The sequence below is a fragment of the Colletes latitarsis genome, unplaced genomic scaffold (genome assembly GCF_051014445.1).
Source record: "Colletes latitarsis isolate SP2378_abdomen unplaced genomic scaffold, iyColLati1 scaffold0021, whole genome shotgun sequence".
In the NCBI taxonomy this organism is placed as follows: Eukaryota; Metazoa; Arthropoda; class Insecta; order Hymenoptera; family Colletidae; genus Colletes; species Colletes latitarsis.
Window position 1 is genome coordinate 1868484 of NW_027488371.1, and position 6627 is coordinate 1875110.

Consider the following 6627-nt stretch of genomic DNA (forward strand, 5'->3'; position numbering starts at 1 on the left):
TCGAAGGTATTCCCGGTAGAAATGAATGCTCTCCGCAAAACTTACCTGGTGTCGAAATCGAAACCTCTCAAATCCTTGAACCCCTTCCTCGATTCGGACGGCTTGATTCGCGCAAGAGGCCGCCTGTCAAACGCACGATTATTTGTAAAAGCCAAGACACCGTTTATTTTAAAAGCTCATCCACTCTTAACACTCCTAATTACAAGCACTCATCGTCAACTCCTTCACGCCGGCCTCCAACTCACTCTCGCCTACCTTCGGAACCATTAGTGGATCATCCGAGCGCGAACGACCATCCGAGCTGTCCTTTATCGGTGTGTAGCATGCACTCGTGAAAGGGCTGCCATTCCGCAGGAGCTCATGGGGTCCTTGCGGCTCCGCGGGTCGAACAAGTAGAACGGCCATTCACTCACACCGGTGTCGACTATGCAGGGCCGATTCAAGCCCGGACAACACCAGGCCGGGGTCATAAGTCTGCCAAAGCATACATTGCGATCTTTGTTTGCTTGACAATTAAGGCGGTCTATATTGAGCTCGTAAGTAATTATAGTTCACAGGCCTTCATAGCAGCTTTCCATCGGTTTGTATCTCGACGCGGCCTCCCAACCGCTATGTACTCCGATAACGGCACTACATTTCATAGCGCGAACCGCGAATTAGCTTTAGCCCACCAATCCGTCACGAGAGAACCAAATTTTAACAATTTCCTAGCGTCAAAAGGAATTTCATGGCATTTCTTACCTCCCAATGCACCGCACTTTGGAGGACCCTGGGAAGCTGCTGTGAAAAGCCTCAAATATCACCTGAAACGTACTATCGGGTCCCACACTCTAACCTTCGAGGAACTAGCAACGCTGCTCTGTCGGGTCGAAGCGTGTCATAACTCCAGGCCTCTTGGAAGCACGTCGGACAGCCTCGAGGAGTACTCGGTCTTAACACCGGGCCATTTCCTGATCGGGTCCCCTCTCGTGGCTCCACCTGAGCCCAGCGTCCTTAACATACAAGAAAACCGACTATCTCGCTGGCAACTTCTACAGAGACTCACGGAAAAATTGTGGAAATCGTGGCAGCAGGACTACTTACTCACGCTTTCCCAGCGCCCGAAATCGCGCACAGTCCAAAACCTCGCCAAAAAGGGCCAGCTTGTCCTGCTCCGCAATTCGAACCTCCCGCCGTGTAAATGGGAACTCGGTCGCATCGTCGACTGCCATCCGGGAAGCGACGGTCTCGTCCGCGCCGTCTCTATTAAAACCGCACAATCCACGTATAAACGACCACTCGCGAAAGTGTGCTTTCTTCCCGTTTCGATTCACGCGGACAAGACGAACGAAACGACTCTAAATTAAGCGTAATGGTTCTGTACTTTAGATGTAAGGCTATATAGATTTAAGTTAGATTGTAATGTACACGTACTTATTGCGTCGTCATGTGCACACTCATGTTCACACCAGTACATGTTGTCACTCACTACGATCTTACTGCACCCTACGATTGTTAAATTAATTCATTCAACAGGGGGGCGGTGTGTTCCGTTTCAACGGAAAGATCCACTGACGGTAGCGAGCATACGCGCGAGCTCACGGGCGATCGTGCTCGCGATTCGGCAAAAGTCGGAAATTTTCGGGTCACGCTCGACCGAGCCGGATCGCGGTGCGCGATCGCCGTTGAGATACCAATAGCAAACAATTAAGTGCGAACGGTGTGAACTTCAAAATTAATTTCAAATCGCTTGTTTTACGGTACCCTCACAGTTCTTTGTGGCGGGATTTATCAACTAAAACCATTTACGCCTCAATATATTGTTTCTGTTAAACCGGTGAAGTTCCATGCTTTATAAAGTTACAACTTGTTATGAGTTCATTCTTCATTCTCCAAACCTCGCCATCCAGTCCTTAACAAAAAAGGGCGAATCAGGTCCCATTCCAAACAGAACAAGTATACTAGAAAGCAAGCAGCAATCTAGTAAGCATACAATAAGCTAGAATGCAAGGAGAAGGCTAGTAAGTGAGCAGAAGCTAGTAGCAAGCAGTAAGCTAGTGAACAAGCAGTAAGTTAGTAAGCAAGCAGCGAGCTAGTAAGCTAGCAGGAATCTAGTAAGAAAGCAGCCTGCTCTTAAGCAAGCCTTAAGCTCGTAAGAAACAGGTAAGCTACTGAGCAAGCAGCAGGCTAGTAAGCAAGCAATTAGCTAATAAGGAAGCAGTATGCTAGTAAGCAAGCAGTAAACTAGTAAAAAAGCAGTTAGCCAGTAGGAAAGCAGTAAGCTAGCATGTAACCAGTAAGCTAAGAAGAAAGAAGTGAGCTAGCAAGCAATCAGTAAGCTACAAAGCAAGCAGCAAGCTACAAAAGCAAGCAGCAAACTACTAAGCAAGCAGTAAGCTAGTAAGCGAGCAGGGACCAAGTAAGGGAGCAGAATGCTAGTAAGCAAACTGTAATCTAGAATGCAAGCACCAAGCTAGCTAGCAGGCAGTAAGTTATAAAGCTAGCAGTAAGCTAGTATGCGAGCAGGAAGCTAGTAAGCTACCTGTAAGCTGGTAAGCAAGCAGTAAGCTAGTAGGCACGCATTGAGCTAGTAAGAAAGCAGTAAGTTAGTAACAAAGCACTTAGCTGGTAAGCAAGGAGTAAGCTAGTAAGCAAGCAGTAAGCTAGGAAGGAAGCAGTAAGTTAGTAAGCGAGCAGGCTGCTAGTAAGGATGCAGTATGCTAGTACCCAAGCAGTGAGGTGGTAAGATAGCAATTAGCTAGTAAGCAAGAAGTGAGCTTGTAAGCAAGCAGTAAGCTAGTAAGTAAGCAGTGAACTAGTAAGCAAGCAGAAAGCTAGTAACAAAACAGAAAGTTTGTAGCAAAGGCGTAAGCCCGTAAGCAAGGTGGAAGGTTGTAAGGAATCAATCGGCTGGTAAGGGTGCAGTAAGTTAGGAAGAAAGCAGGAATATAATAAGCAAGCAGTAAGCTAGTATACAAGCTGTGAGCTAGTCAGCGTGCAGTAAGCTAGTAAGCACGCAGGGAGCTAGTAAGGAAGCGGTCTGCGGGTAAGCAAGCAGTAAGCCAGTGCTAACCAAGCAGCAGGCTAGTCAGAAAGCAGTTAGCTAGTAAGAACGCTGTATGTTAGTAAGCAAGCAGTAAGCAGGTAATCAAGCAGTGAGCAAGTGAGCAAGTAGTAAGCTAGTAAGCAATTAGCAAGCTAGTAAGCATGCTGTGAGCTAGTATGCGAGCAGGGAGCTAGTAACGAAACAGTAATTTAGTAAGCAAGGAGTAAGCTAGTAAGCAAGCAGCAGGCTAGTCAGAAAGCAGTTAGCTAGTTAGCGTGCAGGTAGCTTTTAAGCAAGCAGTAGCTTGTATGCAAGCAGTAGGCTGGTAAGCAAGCAGTGAGCTAGTAAGCGAGGAGCAGGCCAGTATGAAAGCAGTTATGTAGTAAGCAAGCAGTAAGCTAGCATGCAAGCAGTGAGCTAGCAAGCGAGGAGGAAGCTGGTAAGGAAGCAGCATGATGGTAAGCAAGCGGTAAGGTAGTAAGCATCATGTAAGCTAGTAAGCAAGTGGCAAGCTAGTATGAAAGCAGGTAGCTAGTAAGATAGCAGTATGCTGGTAAGCAAGCAGTAAGCTAGAATGCAAGCAGCAAGCTAGAATGAAATTGCCAGCTAGTAAGCAAGCAGGAAGCTAGTGAGGAAGCAGTAAGCTAGAAGGCAAGAATCAAGCTAGTAAGCAAGCAGTAGGATAGTATGCGAGCAGTAAGCTGGTATGAAGGCAAGTAGATTGTAAGCATGCAGTAAGCTAGTAAGCAACTAGTAAGCTAGTAAGCAAGCAGTAAGCTGGTATGAAAGCAGTATGCTAGTAAGCAAGCATCAGGCTAGTAAGAAAACAATTAGCTAGTAAGAAATCAGTAAGCTAGTAACCAAGCAGTAAGCTAGTAAGCTAGTAGTAAGCTGCTATGGAAGCAGGTTGCTAGTAAGGAGGTAGTAAGCTAGTGAGCAAGCAGTGAGCTAGTAAGCGAGTAAGCAAGCAGTAAGCTAGTAAGCTAGTAGTAAGCTTGTATGAAAGAAATTTGATTGTAAGCATGCAGTACGCTAGAATGCAGGCAGTGAGCTAGTAAGGGAGGAGGAAGCTAGTAAGGAAGAAGTATGCTATTAAGCAGGCTGTAAGCTAGTAAGCAAGCAGTAAGCTAGTAAGCAAGCCGTAAGCTAGTAAGAAAGCAGGTTGCTGGTAAGGAGGTAGTATGCTAGTAAGCAAGCAGTGAGGTAGTAAGCGAGCAGGAATCTAGTAAGCAAGCAGTAAGAGATAAAGCAAGCAGTAAGCTAGAATGCAAACAGAAGGGTAGTACGGAAGCAGAAGCTAGTAGGAAGCAGTAAGCTAGAGAGCAAGCAGTAAGGTAGTAAGCAAGCAGTGAGCTAGTAAGCGGGTAGGGATCTGTAAGGAAGGAAGTAGCTATTATGCATGCTGTAACCTAGTGTGTAATCAGTTAGCTAGTAGGCGAGGAGGACGTTAGTAGGGAAGCAGTATGCTATTAAGCAGGCAGTAAGCTAGTAACATAGCAGTAAGCCTGTAAGTGTGAAGTAATGTAGTAAGCAAGCAGTTAGCCTGTATGAAAGCAATTAGCTAGGAAGCATTCTGCAAGCTAGTATGCAAGCAGTAAGCTAGTATGAAAGCATTGAGCTAGAAAGGGAGCAGTGAGCTGATAAGAAAGCAGTAAGTTTGTAAGCAAGCAGTAATCAAGTAAGGGAGCATTAAGCTAGTAAGAAAGCACTAAGCTAGTAAGGAAGCAGTATGTTACTAATAGAGCAGGAGGCTAGTATGCAAGCAGTAAGCTGGTAAGAAAGCAATAATCTAGCAAGCAGGCAGTAATCTAGTAAGGGAGCAGTATGTTAGTAAGCAAGCAGTCAGTTAGTAACAACGCAATAAGCTAGTAAGAAAGCAGCTAGCCAGTAAGAATGCAGTAAAGTAGTAAGGGTTGTAGGTAGTAAGCTAGTAAGAAAGCACTAAGGTAATGCCGACGACGCGCTGCGCCCCCACCTCCGTGAGGCGCTTGGCCCTCCCCCAGTGCGCCCCAACGGCCATCACCAGTGTGTCATCCGCATAGCACACGGCGCTGACGCCGTCAGGGAGGTCGGCCCGCAAAACCTTATTGTATGCGACATTCCACAGGAGTGCCCCGAGGACCGACACCTGCGGAACGCCGCAGTACACCTCTCTCCGCATATCTCCATCTAGCTAGAATAGCAGGAAGGTAGCAAGGAAGTATTAATCTTGTAAGAAACCAGTTAGCCAGTAAGAAAGCAGTGTGCTAATAAGAAAGTATTAAGCAAGTTAGAGAGCAGTTAGATAATAAGCAAGCAGTAAGATAGTAAGATCGCTGTGAGCTAGTATGAAAGCAGAAAGCTAGTAAGAAGGCAGTTAGCTAGTAACAAAGCGGTAGGCTAGAAAGCAAGCATTATGCTGGCAGGCAAGTGGAAAGGTAGTCAGCAAGCAGTATGCTAGCAAGCAAACGGTGAGCACGTAAGAACGAATTAGGCTAGTATCTAAGCAGTATGCTAGTATGCAAGCCGGAAGCTAGTAAGGAAGCTGTTAGCTAGTGCGAAAGACGTAATCTAGTAGGCAAGCTGTAAGCTAGCAGGCAAGCGGTAAGCTAATTAGGAAGAAGCATGCTTGCATGGAAACAGTAAGCTAGTTAAGAGGCAGTAAGCTAGTAGGAAAGCAGGTAGCTATTAACAAACCGAGATGCTAGTAAGCAAGCAGCAAGCTAGTAAGAAAGTTGAATACTGGTATGGGGTTTCGAAGCTAGCAAGGGAGCAGTAATGTATTAAGCAAGCAGAAGGCTAGTTTGAAAGCAATTAGCCGGTAAGGAAGCAATAAGCTACTAAGCAATCAGCAAACTGATAAGCAAACAATAAGCTAGTGAGGATGTAGTGAGCTAGAACAAAAGCCTTTAGCTAGTAAGAAAGCACTAAGTTAGCAGGTAAGCTGTATGCTCGTAGGCAAGCTGTATACCAGTAAAAAAGCAGTTAGCCAGTGGGAAAGAAGTTAGATCTTAAGCAAGCAGTAAGCTAGAAACCATGCACTTAGCTAGTAAGCAAGACGTAATATGGTAAGGAAGCAGTTAACTAGTAAGCAAGCAGAAAGCTGGTATGGAAGCAGTAGGCTAGGAAGGAAACAGTAGGTTAGTAACCAACCAGTAGGCTAGTATGCAAGCACTAGGCTAGTAAGCAAGCAGTAAGCCTGTAAGAAAGGGGTTAGCTAGTAAGACAGAAGTTAGCCAGTAAGCAACCACCCACCTAGAAAGCAAGCACTAGGCTAGTAATCAAGCAGTAAGATGGTAAAAAAAGCAGCAAGCTAGGAAGGAAGCAATAAGGCAGTCAGCAAGCAGGAAGCTAGTATGCAGGCCTTAGGCTCGTAAACAAGCAGTAAGCTTTTAAGGATGCAGTCAGATAGTAAGAAAGCAGTTAGATAGTATGCAAGCTGCATGTTAGTAAGCGAGCAATAAGCTAGCAGTACGCAGTCAGCTAGTAAGAGAGCAGTAAGGTTGCAAGCAATCACTGAGCAAGAAAGAAAGCAGTAAGCTAGGGAGGAAGGAGTAAGCTAGTAAAAGCGCAGTCTGGTAGTAAGAGTGCTGTAAGCTTGTAAGATAGCAGTATGATATTAA